Source organism: Pseudophryne corroboree, chromosome 7 (assembly GCF_028390025.1).
Source record: "Pseudophryne corroboree isolate aPseCor3 chromosome 7, aPseCor3.hap2, whole genome shotgun sequence".
In the NCBI taxonomy this organism is placed as follows: domain Eukaryota; kingdom Metazoa; phylum Chordata; class Amphibia; order Anura; family Myobatrachidae; genus Pseudophryne; species Pseudophryne corroboree.
Window position 1 is genome coordinate 339,265,094 of NC_086450.1, and position 23,007 is coordinate 339,288,100.

Genomic DNA, 23,007 nt, shown 5'->3' on the forward strand with positions numbered 1-23,007 from the left:
AATAATTATAAATCACTGAAATTCATTGGCAAAATCACTGTATTTATATGTCCAAATCACTGGAATTAAATGGCAAAATCTCGCTATCGCCTGCCTAGTGAAGTGGAATCTAGATGAGATTTGTTACAGGGGACACAATACCGCCATCAATTGTCTAAATCCCACTGCACTAATGGCAGCTAGCGGATGCACGTCTAACACCAACATAAGTGTCAAGGCCTCAGTTATGAGGGCTTCCATCGTCATGTGAAGCTGAACCACTAGTCATGAACATAGGCCAGGGCCTCAGCCGTTCCTTGCCACTCCGTGTCGTAAATGGCATATTGGCAAGTTTACATTTCTCCTCAGACGATTTAAATTTCTATTTTTGGTTCTTTTTACTGAACTTTGGCTTTTTGGATTTTACATGCCCTCTACTATCACATTGGACATCGGCCTTGGCAGACGACGTTGATGGCATTTCATCGTCTCTGTCATAGCTAGTGGCAGCAGCTTCAGCACTAGGAGGAAGTGGTTCTTCTTGATCTTTTCCTATTTTATCCTCAAAATTTTTGTTCTCCATTATTTTTTGGGAGTTATATGAGACAATGGGGGTAATTCCAAGTTGATCGCTGCAGGATTTTTGTTAGCAGTTGGGCAAAACCATGTGCACTGCAGGGGAGGCAGATTTAACATGTGCAGAGAGAGTTAGATTTGGGTGTGGTGTGTTCAACCTGCAATCTAAATTGCAGTGTAAAATAAAGCAGCCAGTATTTACCCTGCACAGAAACAAAATAACCCACCCAAATCTAACTCTCTCTGCACATGTTATATCTGCCTCCCCTGCAGTGCACATGGTTTTGCCCAACTGCTAACAAAAATCCTGCTGCGATCAACTCAGAATTACCCCCAATATGCGGCACAGGAATCACTGGAATGGCTGATGAGACAGGACACTACCACTGGTCTGATGCAGCACAACACAACAATACTCTAAGAGACTTGTGGTTGTTATTATTATTATACGGCAGCAGTGGACACATAGCAGCAGCGCATATCGTCACTGGAATGACTGATGAGACAGGACACTACCACTGGTCTGATGCAGCACAACACAACAATACTGGTAGAGACTTGTGGTTGTTGTTGTTGTTATTATTATTATACGGCAGCAGTGGACATATAGCAGCAGCGTATATCGTCACTGGAATGACTGATGAGACAGGACACTACCATTGGTCTGAGAACCGAACCCTCTCATCTCTAGTAGAAACCCACACAAGGAGAACATAAAAATTCTACACAGATGGTGACTTTGTTATAAACAGAACTCATGAGCTCTGGGCTTTCAGGCAGTACAGCTAACCACTAAGCCATCTATTATGCCTATGTACTGTATACTGTATGCCCATTACCAAAATACAACAAATATAAATGGTAACACTTCCACTCTCATATTTATGCACTTGATCCATTTGTTACTATTACTAAATTGAAATTGGTAAGAAACATGCACCATTTATTGCAAATAATGCTTTCTTCCAATTCACATCAACATCTCACAACTTCTCTTAATGGATAGTAACCACTTCTCTATCATACACTTTTACTACCGATTACTACCAATCCTGTTAATGCTGAAGGGGTTAACACTCCCTTCTGCTGTTGCCTGGGAGATGCCAGCAGGACCAGTGAGCAGACAGGCACTAGGACCCTTGGACTTACTTATAATGGAGGAGTGAGTGAGAAGGCTGATGGAGTTTTGATTGGCTGTGGCAGAGCGATAAAAAGAGGAGGCAGGGTTCGCAACAGTGTGTGTGAGAGGAGACATGCTGTGTAGAGTGGAGCTGCCACTGAGGAGACCGCTGTGTGGAGACACGCTGTAGAGAGCGGAGCCGCTGCTGAGGAGACCGCTGTGAGGAGACATGCTGTAGAGAGCGGAGCTGCTGCTGAGGAGACCGCTGTGAGAGACACCAGCCTGCCCAATACTGAGAGAAGCTGCCAGGAAAGGTCTCAGGTGATAGAGGGGAGTGGGTGAGGTCGCTGATAGCAGGTACCTACCTCTGACACACGGACACTCCAGTTAATGCCCTCAGTTAGAAACCCAGTGTTACCCAGCTCTGCATACACAGCTGAATAGGGATCAGATGAAAGAGAGAGAGAGACGCTCTTCCTTTTACTTGGCAGACACAGCTATTAAGAGTACTGGACAGTATCAAATAGTGTGCATTTCAACAGGGGAGCCCATTTAATGCCCAACGCAAACCCTTTGCATCAGATAGCACAAGAAACTCTAAACTGCCTCAGTGACATTAACCCACGACAGTGTGTCAGGCAAATGAGGACCCTTTGTGTATTTCAGACCCTCCACAGCTGATCTCTGTCAGTTTTTTTTACACCTTGCCTGCCATCTGCTTGCACATTGCATGTAACGCTGAACTGTACTGCTAGCACAACCTAGCTATTCTGAGCCACCTGAACTAATATAATGTGCATCTACCAGCAGTTTTCCAGCACACAAGCCCACACAGTAAAGCCGTGTGATAATACAGTACAGCCCTCAGAGGAGTTATACCCCTTTCACATCGCACAAATAACCCGGTACCGACACGGCATATTGCCGTGTCGAACCGGGTCAGTGTGCGATGTGAAAGCACACTGGCCGATTTAGCGGGTCGCCTGACCCGGTAAATCAACCCGGTAAAAAAGAAGGGTTTTACCCGGGTTGATTACCGGGTCAGGTGCGGTGTGAATGGGAGCCGTGTCGATGCGACACGGTTCCCATTCACAAGATAGGGAGAGGCGGCGCTGGAGATGAGCTCATCTCCCGACGCCGCCTCCACCCCCGCCCCTGCTGCTGCTGCGCGCTCCGTTGTTATGGCAACCGACCCGGTATATTGCCGGGTCGGAAAGCCAGCAGCGGAGTGCAAATGCCGGATCCCACCCGGTAAGTACACGTTTGTGTTACCGGGTAGGATCCGGCATTTGCAGTCTGAATGCAGCAATCGCGAGAGACTTGCTATGGCAGGGACCCATTAAGAGCTCCTAATTCTGAAAGACAGTTAACCACAGTTAATCGCAGGGGTGTATATAGGTAACCAGAATCCGCCTAATGCCGGGGTGCCATAGCCAGCCTAGCTCACGGAGACTTGCTGTTAAATGAATCTAAAGGACCAGGCTTTGTGTCTTGCTTAGTATTGAAACTGCATTTCTGTTATGCTTATCGGCTACTGACTGACAGTGTTAGTTTCTCCTACTGCTACCACTTGCATGCTCTTTTACTGATAAGTGAGGAAACTGCACGACTTTCTGCACACTTGTGTGAGAAACTCTCAGTTTAGTTGCATAATTTATGTGTATTGAACTGTAATTCTATTCCGCTATGCATGATTAACTCTGCTCGCTGTTGGAACTGACTAATACCGCTACTTCACCTCATTTTAGGACATAATTGGTTTTAAGAGGAATAGTGACTCTTATTGCTTCTAGTTCCCAGACTGTAGTAGAGAGAAGCACTGGACCATAATATATTTTTGTGCCATATAATGAACAAGTGTGGGCATTACAGCAATTGTTCGTACAAATGCTATAGTTGTATTTGATTTGATGAGAGTAGTACTTCATGTAAGTGTATCCTTTAATGTCAACTGTATATTGAAGTGTTTTATTATCTCTCAAGAAAACTCACGGTGTTACTTGAAATACTGTTACGTGTTGCCAATACATTGTTTTGCTTTGTTGTGAAGTACCCCTTGCCGTTGACCAAATAAGTTCCCAGCGGTGACCAGTTTGTTCCCGAATAATAAATCTTTATGTCCAGTAGCGGATCTTGCCACGGGCAAGCAGGACTTTTGCCCGGGGCGCCGCCTTCCGGAGGGTGCCAGTGCCCTCCGGAGGGCTCCGTATCATGGCAAGATCCGCCACTGTGCCCCCCGCAGTGCCCCCCGCTGTGACCCCGCTGGTCCACCGCTGCGTTGGGAACCAGACGCTATGCGTCTAGTTTCCCTTTGTGGAGAGAACCTTTGCTATGCGGTGAGCGATGACATCATCGCGCACCGCACAGCATTGTGGCACAGACGCTAGGGGTCATAATTGACCTCTAGTGTCTATGCTGTGCTATGGGAGAGACGTCATGACTGACGTCTCTCCCATAGATCGGAGGAGAGGAGAGGAGAAGAGCGGCGCCAGCGGAGGTCGGCAGCGGTCTGGAATCAGGAGCGGGGATCATAAGTATAAATTTTTCTTTTTTTTTTCTTTCAGCAGCGCTTCAAGGGGGAAAATTGGGTCGTAACTGACCACACCCCCATATGAAGCCACGCCCCTATATATTTGCCCGGGGCGCCACAAGGGTAAGAACTGGCCCTGTTTATGTCCCCGTCCTAATGTGTGGTGACTATTGTTTTGGGTCCTCAGGGGTTGGGGTTCCTTGTCCCTCTGCCTAGGATTCCAGTAATAATAATAATAATAATAATAATAATAATAATAATTTTATTTATATAGCGCTCTTTCTCCAATAGGACTCAAGGCACTTAACAGATACATAGCATAATATAGTACAGAAAATAATGAAGTACAGAACAGATTTTCATAAAATACAGAAGCATGGAGATACTAAAAGGGACAATTATGGGAATGCTTGAGTAAAAAGGAAAGTCTTGAGTCTACTTTTGAAGGATTCTATAGTTTGGGCCTCTCGCACTGTGCGGGGAAGTGAGTTCCATAGAGTCGGAGCTGCATGACTAAAAGCTCGACCCCCAGATGAATTACGGGAGATTCTAGGTACTGCTAAAAGTCCTTCATCTACAGATCGCAGTAATCGAGTGGTGAAGTATGGGGTCAGTAGCTGCTTCAGGTACCTTGGGCCCTGGTCATGTAGTGCTTTGAAACTCAGTAAGCCAATCTTGAAGATGATTCGCCATCTTACAGGCAGCCAGTGAAGGGAGTAGAGTATGGGTGTTATGTGGCTAGAACGGGGCTGGTTGGTTAACAGCCTGGCAGCTGTGTTTTGCACCAGCTGTAAGTGGTGCAATTCTTTTGCTGGGAGACCAAGGTAGAGGGCATTACAGTAGTCTAATCGAGATGATACAAATGCGTGGATGACTTTTGGCAGATCATCTGAGGGAATTAAGTGCTTGATTCTGGCTATGTTCCTCAGGTGAAAGAATGAGGATTTGATTGTGGCTGATATCTGATGTTTAAGTGTCAAGCCACCATCCAGGACAACGCCAAGATTCCGCACACGATCAGTGGTTTGTAATTCCGAATCCCCGAGTGTAAGTCCAGTTGGTTGGCTATGCTGCAGTCTTGTCCTTTGATGTTGCGGTCCTATCATAAGGACCTCTGTTTTATCCGGGTTCAGTTGCAGCCAACTAGCACTCATCCACTCCTGGAGTTCAGCTAGACAGCCATTTAGGGTTGCTATTGGGCGATCAGTGCCCGGAGCAAAGGACAAGTACAGTTGTGTATCATCTGCATAGCAGTGGTAGACTAGCCCATGGTGCCTGATTATTTCACCCAGCGGGAGCATGTATACTGCAAAAAGCATGGGGGATAGTATAGAACCTTGTGGGACACCACATGGCAATGGCACTGGTGGGGATGAGTATAATCCAGACGATACTCTCTGTGACCTGCCTGTGAGAAATGATTTGAACCAATTTAGGACTGTGCCATCCAGTCCACAAAAATGTATCAGACGCTCAACCAGAAGCCCATGGTCCACGGTATCAAATGCGGCAGAGAGATCCAGAAGGATTAATATTGAATAGTCGCCTCTGTCTCTTGCTGTCAGAAGATCATTTAACACACACACAAGGGCTGTTTCAGTGCTATGTCTTCTCCTGAATCCTGATTGGAATGGATCATAGATATCATGGGTTGTCAGTCGGGTTTCCAGTTGATTTGCAACCACTTTCTCAATAACCTTTCCTAGAAAAGGAAGGTTTGATACCAGTCTATAGTTGGTCATGCAGTCGGGATCTAAATTAGATTTTTTAAGAAGAGGTCTAACAATTGCTACCTTTAGGGGTCCAGGAAATATGCCTGTCTGCAAAGAGCATTGAACAATTTTTGCAAAGACAGGACCAATTATATCCATACAACCTATTAGAAGCTTGGTTGAGGCAGGGTCCAGATCACAGGTGGTGGGACGCAAAATCCGAGCAATTTCAGCAATGTCCTTTACATCCACTGGGTGAAAGCTGGTCCATGAAGGCAGGTGGCTTATATTGGCAGGTTTTGTAGTTTGACACTCCTTTGATGGCACTGTGGAGATTCCAGCCCGAATGGTGGATATTTTATCTGCAAAGAAGTTTGCAAACTCGTTGCATCTTGCCTGGGAGAGGATTTCATCAGTCTGCAGACATGCTGGCTTGCAAAGCATCTCCACTGTGCGGAAAAGTTGAGCTGGCCTATTGTTTGCTGCCGTGATCTCATTTGACAGGAACTGTGATTTCTTACGAGTAGTGAGATCCGGTCCAAGAGGTGATACCCGGTGAAAAATCCAGGTACGTCCACCAACACCTGCACTTGCACTGACCTTCCCACTTATACTTACCTGTTACAGTTGTGCTGCCAAACAAATGCCTTAACTAATTTACAGTATATTAGAGCTTCTTAACTATATGAGGCTACATGCATTCATACTGAGGTGGACTGAATTTTTAACTAGATTCATGAATGTTGAATGCTTTGAGATGCAAAAAGAAACGTCCAAAAAAACTGCACACAACTGAAACACAAGTTACAGAAAGGTAAAAATACAAATATGGTTAAAAAAAACTTTATTACAAAGCATCGTTTTTAAGGCAATTACTGTACATACGAGGCCTTAGGGATCTATTTAGTAATCAGCTGTGATAAGGCAGATTTTTTAAATCACCTATTTCCGTGGTCATGCAGTCATAACATTGACATTTACAATGTCAACAATCATGATGTGGATACCATATCTGCTGAATGTCGACATGTTCTCAATATCGACATGTGAAATAGTGACATTCTGCATGAACCGCCACTGGAGGGTTAGGGAGACTACGGAAGGGGAGGCTAGGTGTAGGCACTAGGGTGAAGGGTTAGGGATACTCATTGCCAGAAGTGCTGCAGGATCAGCTGACAGACATCACTGGAGCCACCGAACTAGGGGCCTCATTCAGACCTGTTCGCATGCTGCATTTTCTCGCAGCGGTCCGAATGGGTCTGAACTGTGCATGTGTGTGACCCGCAATGCGCAGGCGTGTTGTTGCCCGGCGACGGGGGTCACCGGAGAGCGAAGGCTTCAACGACGAAAGTGATCGCAGGGGCAATTGCAAGAAGATTGACAGGCAGCAGGCAGTCCTGGGCGGCAACTCACCGTTTTCTGGGAGTGTCGTGAAAAACACAGGTGTGCCCAGCTGTTGCAGAGGAGGGATCCTGACGTCACCTCCGGCCCCGATCATCGCTGCATCTGAGTAAGTCCTGGGCTGTGCAGAAACTGCACAAACTTTTGTTTATGCAGCTCACTGCACAGCCCATCGCACCCCTGCAAAGCACCCCTGACAAAATATTCTTGGTGCTTTAGTGGGGAATGACCTAGGGCCTTATTCAGACCTGGTCACACGCAGGCTATTTTTTTGCACTGCTGCGACCAGTTAATTGCCGCCTACAGGGGGAGTGTGTAATGACACTACCATCAGAAATAGCTGCTCTATGGGGGTAATTCAGACCTGATCGTTAGCAGTTGGGCAAACCCATGTGCACTGCAGGGCGGGCAGATATAACATGTGCAGAGAGAGTTAGATATGGGTGGGGTGTGTTCAATCTGAAATCTAAATTGCAGTGTAAAAATAAAGCAGCCAGTATTTACTCTGCACAGAAACAAAATAACCCACCCAAATCTAACTCTCTCTGCAAATGTTATATCTGCCCCCGCCCCCCCACCCCCTGCAGTGCACATTGGTGGTCATTCCGAGTTGTTCGCTCGTTGCTAAATGCGCATGCGCATGGTACGCAGAGCGCATGCACTAAGTTATTTTACACAAAACTTAGTAGATTTGCTGGTGTTCGTGCAGCGCTTTTCAGTCGCACTGCTGATCGGTGAATGATTGACAGGAAAGGGGCGTTTCTGGGTGGTAACTGAGGAGCGTTTTCCGGGAGTGTGCTAAAAAACGCAGGCGTGTCAGGGAAAAACGCGGGAGTGTCTGGAGAAACGGGGGAGTGGCTGGCCGAATGCAGGGCGTGTTTGTGACGTCAAACCAGGAACTAAACGGACTGAGATGATCGCAATCTAGGAGTAGGTCTGGAGCTACTCAGAAACTGCAGGGAATTATTTAGTAGCAGTTCTGCTAATCTTTCGTTCGTTATTCTGCTAAGCTAAGATACACTCCCAGAGGGCGGCGGCCTAGCGTTTGCACTGCTGCTAAAAGTAGCTAGCGAGCGAACAACTCGGAATGAGTGCCATGGTTTTGCCCAACTGCTAACAAATTTGCTGCTACGATCAGGTCTGAATTACCCCCTATGTGTCTTGATAATCACTGCCCAGAAATGCCTACTTCATGTTGGTCTCAGTTTGCACAAGATGCACCTACTTTTTCCTACAGATACATGGTGTGACACATGTGCACACTGGGGATCATTCCGACCCGATCGCTCGCTGCAGTTTGTTTGTTTGTTTGTTCGGAACTGTGCATGCGCCGGCGCCGCAGTGCACCGGCGCATGGCAACCGTCGTTGCCTAGCGATCGCCTCTTAGACAGAGGCGGTCGCTGGGCGGGAGGGGGCTGGACGGCGGCGTTAAGCTGCCATTTAGGGGGCGCGATCCGGCTAATGCAGGCGTGGCCGGACCATTGGGGGGCGGGCCACGGCGGCTGCGTGACATCTCACGCAGCCGCTGCAGCCAGTGGCAGTGACAATTAACTCCCGGCCAGTCGCAGGAGCTACGCTGGCTGGGAGTTACTCCACAAATACAAAAGCATCACCGCTGTGCGATGTTTTTATATTTGTGTGGGGGGGGGGGGGGGGGGGAACTGACATGCAGGGTGGACTAGCCCCGTGCTAAGCGTTCCCTAGCATGTCAGGGAAGATGATCGTAGCTGTGCTACATTTAGCACAGCTACCATCAACTCAGAATAACCCCCTCTGTGTTTTGTAATTTAGATGCGTGCAGTCGGATTGAAAACAGGAGATGTGTCCATTTTCACAGAAAGTATCCAATTCAGATTCAATGCAGTATTCAATTGAAGTCGGAACTGCTGTCTAGTTGGAAAGGGCTGCCGTTTTGCCGACTTGTCGGAAAACACGCGGGTCGGCGGATTAGCCACGGAACTACGTGTTTTGTCAGATTTGCGGCCAAATCCAACAGGTTTTAGTCCCGTTTTCAACCATATCAATCCGACTTTAAAAAAAGACGTATTGACATTGTCGAAAATGGGCAAAACCAGTCGGATTTGCCCGCAAATTGAATACTGCATTGCATTGAATAGACCCCTCAGGCTCCTTGGGGGGATTCAATTGTTTTGGGTGCCTGTAGCTCCTGTCTGAAGTGAAGAGAGCTATTCAATAATTTGTGCGAACAGCACGTCGCTAGTCATGCCAACCATATTCTTGTGCCCATAATGCAGGGGATTAGCCGCGTAAATCAGATTCTTCCGTGCTAAGTATTGGATGTGCTGCAGCTAAGGTGTGCCCAGCCCCAAAGCCGTACTTTACTAGGAATTCTGGTCAAACCTTAGGAGGGTGTAATCAGTAAGCTTAATGTTTAATTAATGTGACTTTTGTCCCACATTGATAGTATAAGGCTATATGTTTGTGTGTTGTAAGATGTGAAGAGAACATTTTGCCTGTTCCTATGTGTTCTGTTCAGACTTACATGACAGATAGGTTGTTATTGGGCTTAAGGTGGTTTTCATAAAAGGTGGCCTTGAGAACAGGTAAATGGATTTCATATGTTATTAGTTAGTTATAATCATAAATTGATAAATACTCCTCCCTACCGGTCAATATATTGAAGCATCACTGTATAGATGTTATATTCTTTGTATACATTTCTAGGGAGTTAGTCTCACAGACATGCGGGGGGATGCCCAGCACAAGGCTAGTCTGCCCCGCATGTCAGGCCCGACCCCCCCGCACCAGTACAAAAGCATCGCACAGCGGCAATGTATTTGTGTCACATCTGAGGGCAGCGGCTGATCTGGGGAAGGGGGCGTAGGGGCTGATGTGTAGTTAAACCAGGGTGGTAATATAGGATTCTTGGACATGCAGGAAATCTTAGCACTGATACCCAAAGGCGTGACCAAGACGACAGGATAAAAGTAAAGTTTGTTTATTAAGCACACAGTTCAGATACACTTCGGCAGTACAGAGATAACGTAATGCTCAACAGTAGGAATGTTTAGATAACAGGTAGCAGTACAGTTCCTAGGGCGCAGTGGTAAATAGATTACTGTTGAAATGCTATAAACACAGTATGGAACAGTCTTTGCAAGACCCGGAGATGGTAAGTCCGTATAGCCAACAGCTAACCACTGTATAGATGAATGTACTGATATTGACCAGCAGATGACACACTGGAAGCTGGAGATGATGATAATGCACGGAGGTTGAGGTGAGTACTGAAGAATCGCCGGGATGTCGAGTAGAACCGGCCCAGATGGTAAGGTGCTATGGAACTCACCGATGATGACAGAGTCCAATGGTGAGAGCACCGATGGTGAACTGTGGCTCGATGTTGGGACACAGATGGAGTATGGAAGCAATGCTGGAACACCGCTGAGAGTTGGAAACGATATTGTAACTGAGATACTGAGAGCTGGAAGCCGGTGAGGAATAACTGCAGATCACAGAGAGCAATGTAGGAACACTGCTGGAGTCAGGCAGCACCGCAGGGTGGAAACTGGTGCAGGTCTCTTTAAGTGGAGCAAGGTCACAGGAGCTGCAATACCTGGAGACAGCAAGCAGGAACACCCACAGACAGGAGAGACATCCACACTGGGCTAGACAACCAAATCACTGATGATTAGGCAGTCTGGATTTAGGATATTTATACCAGCTGGGAAGCAGGTATTGGCTGAGCAATCAGGGAGAGTCCAGAGTGCAGCGGATAGGCTATGGAGAATCATGTGATGAGGCTGCCCATGTTTGGTTCTGGAGGGAAAGTCTGTTTGTACCAGCATGTGGAAACCTGTAGTAATGACGGCGGAGGCCGCGGAGGACAGGAGACGCCATTTACTAGAACAGGAGGAACACGCTGACTAGTCGCCATGACAGTGCTGCCAGGATCGCTGAGGGGAGACTGAGGAGATGCCGTGAAGCCAGGCTTGGAGCGCAGGGACAATCTCAGTAGGCACTTACAAGGTAAATAAGCGTGTCTGATTACCCGGATCGTGACAGCACCCCCCCTTTTAGGGGTGGCCCCAGGACACCTCTTAGGCTTATGGGGAAACCTGGCGTGGAAAGCCTGGACCAACTTAGAAGCATTCATCCAAGAGCATTCTTCAGGCCCATAGCCCTTCCAATCGATAAGGTATTGAAGGTGACCGTACCGAAAGCATGAGTCCAGAATCTTTGCCACCTCATACTTGACACCACGTTGAGTCTGGACCTTGGGTGCTTTAGGAAGTGCTGAATGAAACTGATTGAGGACCACCAGCTTGAGGAGAGAGATGTGGAATGTCATTGGAACCTTTAAGAATGGAGGCAATTTGAGTCTGTAGGTGACAGGGTTGACGACTTGCTCGATCTGGAAGGGCCCAATATAATGAGGAGCAAACTTCATACTTGGTACCTTCAGCCTCAGATTTTTGTAGACAGCCAAACACGATCCCCTGGCTTGAGAGCAGGAACTGCTTTGCGCTTCTTGTCCACAAATTTCTTGTACCTTAAGGAAGCTTTCAAAAGGGCTGACTGAATATTTTTCCAGTTTTGAGAAAACTGACGAAGCGTAATATCAGCCGCAGGTACTGACATTGCTGGAAGCAGTTGGAATTCAGGGACCTTGGGATGGAACCCATAGTTGGCAAAGAAAGGCATGGAAGAAGATGAGGAATGACATTGGTTGTTGTGACAAAAATTCGGCCCATGGAAGAAGATGAACCCAGTCGTCTTGTGAAGAGGATACATAAATTCGGAGGAATGCCTCCAAGTCCTAATTCACCCTCTCGGTTTGCCCATTGGTCAGGGGGTGATAGGTGGTAGAGAACTTTAATCTGACTTGGAGAGCTGTACATAGACTTTGCCAGAATTTGGCTACAAACTGGACTCCTCTATCAGAAATTATCACTTTGGGGAGACCATGTAATCTAAAGATTCTTGGATGAACACTTCAGCCATCCTGGAAGCTGATGGAAAACCAGTGAGAGGAATGAAGTGTGCTATCTTGGTGAAAAAGTCAACTACCACCCAGATGGTATTGAACTTGTTACATTCAGGAAGATCAGTAATAATGTCCATTTATAAATGGGTCCAAGGTCGATGAGGTATTGACAAAGGCATCAGTTGACCAGCGGGTGACTGGCGAGGTACCTTGTGTTGGGCACACTTAGGGCAGGATGCAATAAACTCAGTGATGTCTGTCTTTAGGGTCAGCCTCCAGTATGATCTGGAAACTAATTCATAAGTTTTCTGGATACCCGCGTGTCCAGCGAAGCGAGAAGAATGTGCCCATTGCAAGAGCTTCTTTCTGAGAGCCGGTTTTACAAAGCTTATCCCTGATGGAGGCATAGAGTCCACTCCCACGGCGGAGTATGCCACTGGGTCGATAATAGGATGCTTGCCAGTAGATTCAGACTAATTTTCTTGCTCCCAGGAGCGGGAAAGGGAATCAGCCTTATGATTCTGTGACCCTGGACAAAACGAGAGCTTAAAGTTGAACCTGGAAAAGAACAGTGCCCACCAGGCTTGATGAGGATTGAGACACTGCACGGCTTTCAGGTACAGAAGATTCTTGTGGTCTTTTAAGATGGTGATAGTATTAGAGGCACCCTCAAGCAAGTATCTCCACTCTTCTAGGGCAAGCTTAATTGCTAAAAGTTCCGGATCGCCAATGGCATAGTTGCACTCTGCAGATGAGAACTTCTGTGAGAAATAGCCACAGGGATGCAAGTGGCCATCATCAGCTCTTTGGGATAGTACAGCACCAACTCAAACCGATGAACTATCCACCTCCAAGGTGAAAGGTAAGTTGGTATCTGGCTGTTTCAGAACTGGAGCGGATACAAACTTTTGCTTGAGAAGATGGAAGGCTTGAGTGGCCTCTTCCAACCACTTGGAAGGATTGGCACCTTTCCTTGTGAGAGCAGTGATCGGCGCCACAATGGTGGAGAAACCTTGGATGAATCTACTATAGTAGTTGCGAAACCCAGAAATCTTTGAACACCTTTCAGTGAAGTGGGTATGGGCCAATCACGGATAGCCTGGAGTTTCTCAGGATCCATTTCTAGACCAGAACCAGAAATGATGTATCCTAGAAATGGAACCGACTTAACTTCAAAGACACATTCCTCTAACTTGCAGTAGAGATGATTGACACGGAGACAGGACAGGACTTCCTTCACCCAAAAACGATTTTCCTTGAGATCGTTAGCAAAGATAAGAATATCATCGAGATAGACCACAGCATGTCGGTAGAGGATATCATGGAAGATTTAATTGACAAAGTGTTGAAATACAGCTGGAGCATTGCTGAGTCAGAAAGGTATGACAAGGTACTCATAATGTCCATCACGGCTGTTAAACGCAGTTTTCCACTCGTCACACTTTCGGATACGGATGAGATTGTATGCACCCCTCAGATCTAACTTGGAAAAGATGGTAGCTCCACTGACACGGTCAAATAACTCGGTGATTAGAGGTAACAGATACCAATTCTTCACTGTGATGTCATTGAGCCCACGGTAATCAATACACAGACGCAGTCCACTATCTTTTTCACAAAGAAGAAGCCTGCACCTGCTGGAGAAGAGGAAGGCCGGATATAACCTTTGGCATGGTTCTCTTTAATATATTCTACCATGGCGTGGGTCTATGGAAGTGACAAAGGGTAGGTGCATCCCCGAGGAGGAGTCTTCCCTGGGATGGGATCTATAGGACAATCCCACTCCCTATGAGGAGGAAGAATATCTGCGGAGGACTTACTAAAGACATCCGTAAATTCTTGGTACTGAGGAGGCAGAACATCTGGAGACTTGGAAGTTAAACTTTGAGCTGAAAGGACCTTTTGAAGACAGGTTCCAAAACAGGAAAGACTGCATACCAGAGTTTGTGTAGTCTTCCAGTCAATCTGAGGATTATGAAGCCGGAGCCACAGAAGGCCCAGAACTACAGGATGCGTAGCTTTTGGAATGACTAGAAATGATATCAGTTCAGACTAGTGAAGAGCTCCTACCTCCAGACGGATAGGCAGGGTTTTGAAGTTAATAACTTAATCGGAAATCCTGCTGCCATCCACAGCAGTAAGGCAAACAGAGGACGAAAGTATCTCGGTGGGTAGAGACCACCATTTAACGAATTCAGCAGTAACAAAGTTCCCGGTCGCTCCAGAATCCATAAGAGCAATGAGATTCCTGAAGCGCTGAGACACTTGAAGAGATACAGGAAGATTATAATCACATGTTGATGGAGAGGAGTTCATCACTCCTAGCCGGCCCTCTCCTTGACTGGCTAGGATTTGGAGTTTCCCTGACGCTTAGGACAAGCGTTAATGACATGGGATGGAGCAGCACAGTATAGACACAGGTGTTTGGACAGATGTCTTCTACGCTCTGCAGGCGACCGACGAGAATGATTAATCTGCATGGGCTCATCCTTAGGAGGAGATGGCTGATGAGGAGGAATAATGGCAGAGGTCTTAGGAAGCGTGGACCTTCCTTGCTCAGCTGCCCTTTCGCGGAATCAGAGATCAAAATTCATGCAGAGAGATATGAGCTCATTCAATTTTTGAGGTAAGTCTCTCGTAACTAGCTCATCTTTGATTCGTTTGGATAACCCATGCCAGAAAGCTGCATAGAGAGTGTCATCAGTCCAGGAGAGTTCAGATGCTAGGATTTGGAATTGCACCAAGTATTGGCCGACTGTTTGTGTTCCCTGGCGCAGCCGAAGAAGGTCAGTAGAGGAAGGCATCACTCGCCCAGGCTCGTCGAAGATGCACCTGAAGGTCGCCATGAAGTCCATGTAAGAAGAAAGCAGCATATTGGATTTCTCCCACAAAGGTGATGCCCAGTCCAGGGCAAAGCCACTGAGGAAAGAGATAATGTAGGCAACCTTGGTGCGATCTGTAGGGAAATTGCCAGGCTGTAACTCGAAATGTATTTCACATTGATTGAGGAAACCCCTACAGGCTTTAGGGGAACCATCGAACTTAGCTGATGTCGGCAAATTAAGTTGAGGTGCAGAAACAGGAATGGTGGGTGGGGTTACCACCTGTGGTACTGTAGTCAGTACACTGGACACGCATGAACCACGGTGGGTTGCTTGAATTCCATCCAGCCGGGTGGAGAGGTCCTGGAGACAGCGAATCACTTGACCCTGTACAGCCTCTTGATGTTCCAAGCGGGCTGCAAGCTGTTGTACCAGGCTGGTCGCTTGGGCCTGTTCTCCAGCCGGATTCATTAGGTCAGTGCTTACTGTCACACCTGGGGGCTGAGGCTGACCTGGGGAAGCCTCAGGCGTAGGGGCTGACGTGTAATTAAACCAGGGTGGTAATATAGGATTCATGGACATGCAGGGAACCTTAGCACCAGAGCCGGCCCTAACCAATATGATACCCTAGGCAAGATTTTGGCTGGTGCCCCCTAGCACCACCGCTGGTTCCGCCACTGAGCTTGCACCTCTTTTCCAGCACCACCACCCCTCACCCATAGCAGTCCTTATTTTGGTGTTTGTAGCCCCCTATATTTTAAATAAGAACAGTTCGCACATTTGGCGCACAGCCCCAAAAAAGGGTGTGTTTTTGCTGGCAAGGGGCACGGCCACACAATAGTAACCTCAATTACGCCACACAGTACTGCAACTTTATTCACATTTGATCATGTGATAGTGTCCATAATTAATTTTACATCCCACAGTAGTATCACTTTACCTTATAAACGTTACTCCTCACAGTAGAGCCCCTTATTCACATTACATCACACTGAATTGCTCCTTATTCACATTACACCATACCCTATTGCTCTTTATTCACATTAGACGACACAGTAGTGCCCTTTCTATATGCAACACCACATAGTAGAGCACCTTATACACATAATGCCACACAGTAATGCCCCTTACACATATGAGACACATTATTAATGGCCTTATAAACATAATGCACCTTACACATTATGACAACCTTTATTAATGCCCTTTTACACATAATGTCCCTTACACATATGCCGCACATTATTAATGCCCTTATACACATAATGACACACACATAGTGCCCCTTGCACATTATTAATGCATTTTTACATGACAAACATAAAGCTCCTTACACATATTCTGAACACTACTGCACAACCAACCCACTCACATGCACACAGCACTCTGACTGCCATTAACACTGTGACCTCTGCTTGGCTACAAATATGTCCTCATAAATCTTGCCTCAATGCTAACATCTGGCACCTTTTTTTATGAAAATGCATCTTATTTGCATTGGTATGTGGCTAGGATGCACAAGCAGCTTCTGCTGATTAAAATGATATGCAGCATGCTATATACTGTGTGAGACTGTGGCTGTATCTGCATATGAAATGCTACAGACAGAATATAGGCATGCCACATATCATTTTAATCAGCAGAAGCTGCTGATGCCCCTAGGCATATCAAATGCCCTAGGCAATTGCCTAGTTTGCCTATGCCTATGGCCGGCTCTGCTTAGCACTGATACCCAAAGGCGTGACCAAGACGACAGGATAAAAGTAAAGTTTGTTTATTAAGCACACAGTTCACATACACTTCGGCAGTTCAGAGATAACGTAATGCTCAACAATAGGAATGTGCAGATAACAGTACAGTACAGTTAAGCAGTACAGTTCCTAGGGCGCAGTGATAAATAGATTACTGTTGAAAGGCTGTAAATACAGTATGGAACAGTCTTTGCAAGACCCGGAGATGGTAAGTCCGTATAGCCAACAGCTAACCACTATATAGATGAATGTACTGATACTGACCAGCAGATGACACACTGGAAGCTGGAGATGATGATAATGCACGGAGGTTGAGGTGAGCACTGAAGAACTGCCGGGGATGCCAAGTGGAACCGGCACAGATGGTAAGATGCTATGGAACTCACCGATGACAACAGAGTCCGATGGTGAGAGCACCGATGGTGAACTGTGGTTTGATGTTGGAACACCGATGGAGTATGGAAGCAATGCTGGAACACCGCTGAGAGTTGTAAATGATACTGGAACACCGCTGAGAGCTGGAAGTGATACAGGAACACCGCTGGAAGCAATACTGGAACACTGCTGAGAGCTGGAAGCCGGTGAGGAATCACTGCAGATCACAGAGAGCGATGTAGGTATACCGATGAGAGCTGGAAGTGATACTTGAACACCGCTGGAAGCTGGAAGCAATGATGGAACACTGCTGAGAGCTGGAAGCAGGTGAGAATCACTGCAGATCACAGAGAGCAATGTAGGAACACTGCTGGAGTCAGGCAGCACCGCAGAGTGGAAACTGGTGCAGGTCTCTTTAAGTGGAGCAAGGTCACAGGAGCTGCAATACCTGGAGACAGCAAGCAGGAACATCCACAGACAAGAGAGACATCCACATTGGGTTAGACAATCAAAGCACTGATGATTAGGCAGTCTGGATTCAGGATATTTATACCACCTGGGAAGCAGGTATTGGCTGAGCAATCAGGGAGAGGCCAGAGTGCAGCGGATAGGCTATGGAGAATCATGTGATGAGGCTGCTCATGTTTGGTTCTGAAGGGAAAGTCTGTTTGTATCAGCATGTGGAAACCTGTATTAATGGCGGAGGAGGACAGGAGATGCCATCTACTGGAACAGGAGGGACATGCTGACTAGTCACCATGACAGCGCTGCCGGGATCGCTGAGGTGAGACTGAGGAGATGCCGTGCAGCGTGATGCACGCTGACAGCGCAAGTGGAAGCCAGGCTTGGAGTACAGGGACAGTCTCAGAAGGCACTTTGAAGGTAATTAAGTGTTTCTGATTACCCGGATCGTGACATTTTGTACTTGAAGAGTAGCTCCCCACCAGCTTAGCTCCTGCGCGCTGGCAGGGAGCTACCCGTCGCTGTGAGGGTCGCAGCGGCTGTGTGAGATGTCACGCAGCCACTGCGGTCCGCCCCCCGCATGGTCCGGGCATGCCTGCTTTGCCCGGACCTCGCCCCTAAAATGGCATGTAAACACCGCCGGCCCGCCCCCTCCCAGCCAGCGAACACCTCTGCCTGTCAACCAGGCAGAGGCGATCGCAGGGCTGAGATGGCCATCAGCTGTCTGACATGCACCGGCGCACTGCGGCACCTCCGCATGCGCAGTTCAGACCTGATCGGTTGCTGTGCGAAAACGCACAGCACCGATCAGGTCTGAATTAGGCCCCTAATCTCAAGGGGGTTGAAAGATTGTGATGTGTGACACACCTTGGTTTTTGTGACTGGAGCTGATATGGATGGTGTACAGTATCCACGTTCTTCAATCTGGGTGTCTGATTTGGACAGAAACGGGCCCCCCAGGGATCAATGAGGTCTTAAGTATATCCTTATAATCTTTATCTACTTTTATATATTTGTTATACATTGTTCAATACCTATAGTTTATCAATAAACTGCTGTTCACTTTTATTACATTATATCAACGTTGTGCTATGTCCTTTACTCAATTACGCTTCATGGATATAATGTGTGAACCTTGTATTGACATTCTCAATCATTTAAAGAGGGCGCGGGCAGAAATCCCTGATAAGTGTAGCCTCGGGGCTGAATGCCCAAAACAATTGAATAGCTACCGGTCATATCGGTCCCATCTCCCATTTAAGATGGGAACTATTGGTGTCTAAAACAATTGAATCTCCCTCTTTGAGAGCAAGATAGGATATGTAAATGATAACTGAGGAATTTAGTTGGTAGCTTCAAAGTCTTTAACTATTGTAAATTTACCTGATTTTACATATCCTTAGATGTGATGGAAATCGGGCAACTGGCTACACATTCAGATGTATGTCTCTTGCAGCAACAAAGTACACATTGTACAGGAAAATATTTTGTTATATGCATAGAAAAACATATTAAATATTAAAATCAAATATTCAATAATGATGACAGATACAGTAGAATTCTTTCCAAGGTTTGTTGGTAACATGACTTATTTAAACGATAAATATGGCTCAAAGAAGCAGCATTTTAGTATAAAAAATACAAAAGTGAAAATGAACTAAGGGAGTGTCAGTAAGCAGAACTTTAAAGCGTCTTTATTCACTATGAATACGTCTGTCGTAGCCCACAGTCCCATAAATGCAGAAAAATAATATGGGACACTGCTTAAATGAAAAAGGGCAAATAAATAATATTATAAAATGCAGAGCCGTAACTAGACTTTTTGGTGCCCTGTGCTAAAAAGAGAATTGGCGTCCCCACCCCCCATTTTTCCAATAGGGACATAAAGTGCATGCCCTCATGGGGAATGGGCATGACAAAAGTTGGACACAAATCCTATTTATACACATTCATGCACTTAATTTGAGAGCTTGTTGTAATTCAGTTACTGTACAATGCCCTTGATTAAATAGCAAATTTCAATACACTGCCATACCAAGGGTTAAAACCTGTAACCTCTTCCATTGAGCTATTTGATCCTACATAAAAATTATGGGAGTTCTAACTATATGAAGTGACTTGCACTTTGTAAAAAAAATAATAATCAGCATTGCCATTGAGCAGATCTATGTAGTGTGCAGTCACACATCCAATCCGTTGCAGCCACACACTACATAGGGAGTCATTCCAAGTTGATCGCTCGCTAGCAGTTTTTAGCAGCTGTGCAAACGCATTGTCGCCGCCCACTGGGGAGTGTATTCTCGCTTTGCAGAAGTGCGAACACTTGTGCAGCAGAGCACCTGCAAAATCTTTTTGTGCAAAACAAGACCAGCCCTGTAGTTACTCTTCGTCTGCATTGATTATAACGATGGTGGGACAGATTTTGACGTCACACACCCGCCCAGCGTTCGCCCAGCCACGCCTGCGGTTTCCCTGACACGCATGCATTTTTCTAAGCACTCCCTAAAAACGGTCGGTTGCCACCCAGAAATGCCCACTTCATGTCAATCCCCCTGAGTTGTGCCGTGTGACTAAAAGCTTCGCTAGAACCTGTGCAGAACCACAAAGGACTTTGTACCCGTATGTCGCACATGCGCATTGCGGTGCATACGCATGCGCAGAAATGCCGATTTTTAGCCTGATCGCTGAGCTGCGAACAACGGCAGCTAGCGATCAACTCGGAATGACCCCCATAGATCTGCTCAGCTGCAATGCTAATCTTTTTTTATTTTTCACAAAGTACAAGGCAAGCTTCAAATAGTTAGAATTCTCTATCTTATAATTCTCTACATTTCTATGCAGACAGCTCAATAAATAGAGTGTCTGACTGCAATGTCACAGGCAATGGGTTTGAATCCCGGTATGTCAGCATCTTGAAATGTAATAAAGGACAGTGTGTCAAAGATAACAAAGAGCTCTCAAGTTAAGTTCATAAATGTTGTATAGGTATTAGTGATGGAAGGGGTGGTGGAAGGAGACAGAGGCGGTCAGGAGATGCTGGGTTTCTAAAAGAGAGGAAGCTATAAGTTAAATTAATCAAAACAGATAACTGACAAGTGGCGCCAATAGCGCCCCCTACCTTGCAGCGCTATATGCGGTGCACACTCCGCACACACCTAGTTATGGCCCTGATAAATTGGGCCACATATGTATCAGATATAATAAAAAAATTCCTGTATTTAATAGTAAAATGTTTGCTAGACAACAACTGCCACTTTATATAACATTACCTCATAACATACCTGAAATTGACATACTGGCTGTATAACCTTTAGTAGCCACAAGGGCAGCTACAGATATTATATCATTGACTATACACTTTTTTTATTTTTAATCCTAAAGGATATTTGACTTGGCGACATATTACAAGTTACTTTTTTCTTTCCTTTTTTAAATGCTCATTTTCAATATGTATTATCCCTCCATAACACAGTGCAGGTTACAAAGGACCAGTTTAATCTCTTCATTATCCAATAAAACAACCAAATAGTGCACAGTCAAGGGAACTAACTAGGATTATAAATCCAGCATCTTCCTGGTTGTGAGGTTGTTGTGATTAACAAGATCAGAGAGTGAAAACAAGAAGATAAGGACATCTATCAGCTTTGTTAAACTGTTGCTAGAAATTTCTAATCTTTGGATTGTGTCATACTGTATATGTTTTTTTCCCCTTATAGCCATAACTATGATTAATGGTCTGTCAAATTAAGGGGTGCATTAAGGTATTTATATAACATTGCTATTAGTCAACAATAGGAAGGAATTCATGTTTATACAGGTTGAGTATCCCATATCCAAATATTCCGAAATACGGAATATTCAGAAATACGGACTTTTCTGAACGAGAGTGAGTTAGTGAAACCTTTGTTTTCTGATGGCTCAATGTACACAAACTTTGTTTAATACACAAAGTTATTATAAATATTGTATTAAATGACCTTCAGGCTGTGTGTATAAGGTGTATATGAAACATAAATGAATTGTGTGAATGTACACACACTTTGTTTAATGCACAAAGTTATACAAAATATTGGCTAAAATGACCTTCAGGCTGTGTGTATAAGGTGTATATGTAACATAAATGCTTTCTGTGCTTAGACTTGGGTCCCATCACCATGATATCTCATTATGGTATGCAATTATTCCAAAATACGGAAAAATCCGATATCCAAAATACCTCTGGTCCCAAGCATTTTGGATAAGGGATACTCAACCTGCATCATTAATTATAGTTGTGTATCATTAATTATAGTTGTGTAGTCATTGTACCCAGGGATGTATCTATAATGGGTGCAGGATGTGTGGTACACATAGGCCCCTGAGTCAAGGGTGGCCCTATGACCCACACATGCACCCACAATAGACCCCACTGTGTGTGCACAATCTGCTGTGGATGGCCATCATTCAGGTGATATGTCACCAGTGCTAGAGATAAAAAAAACTCTGTGCCAGGGCCTTTGCAATCTTCTGTGGATGTGTATATTTTCAAAAATGTCACCAGACATATTCCCATTGGCCATAGGTATAGGGGGTGGCCCAGAGGAGGGGGTCTGCTGCTCATGGGCGTACCACAGACATTAATTGATTGTTCCCCCAAAATCCCAGTGCACTAAAGGGCCACAGTCATTATTAGGAGATGAGGAAGGACACAGGAGATAGAAAGGAAATGTCCACATTGATTTACTTTGATTCTCTTTTGCTGAACTGATATACATACAGTAGTATACTTTTGTTAGTCAAATGGACAAATTAAGAGTTATTTACTAATTGTTGCATATTGGCACTAAAAAATATAGCCACTCAGACATTTGCTTCCATTGTCTAACCTGCACTAAACTGATACAGTCTCTTTGCTGATTTGTTGCTATGGTTTTAATTTTAGCACCTTTGAGCAATATTAGTAAAATAACCCTCTCTCTAAGTAACTTCTCTATAAAACATAGTTATTAGGCCAGAGGCAGGAATTCCTGATAATGAATTGTCAATGTTCTGTTCAGGGTTCTCTCAACAGAGACAGCACAGTTGGGACTGTCATTAATTAGTTTAGAGACACATGGAGGCTAACTTTGCATAGAAGAAGGATGCAAGCAATTATTTAAAAAATAACAACATTGAAAAATAAGAATTTACTCACTGGTAATTCTATTTCTCGTAGTCCGTAGTGGATGCTGGGCACTCCGTAAGGACCATGGGGAATAGACGGGCTCCGCCGGAGACTGGGTACTCTAAAAGAAAGATTAGGTACTATCTGGTGTGCACTGGCTCCTCCCTCTATGCCCCTCCTCCAGACC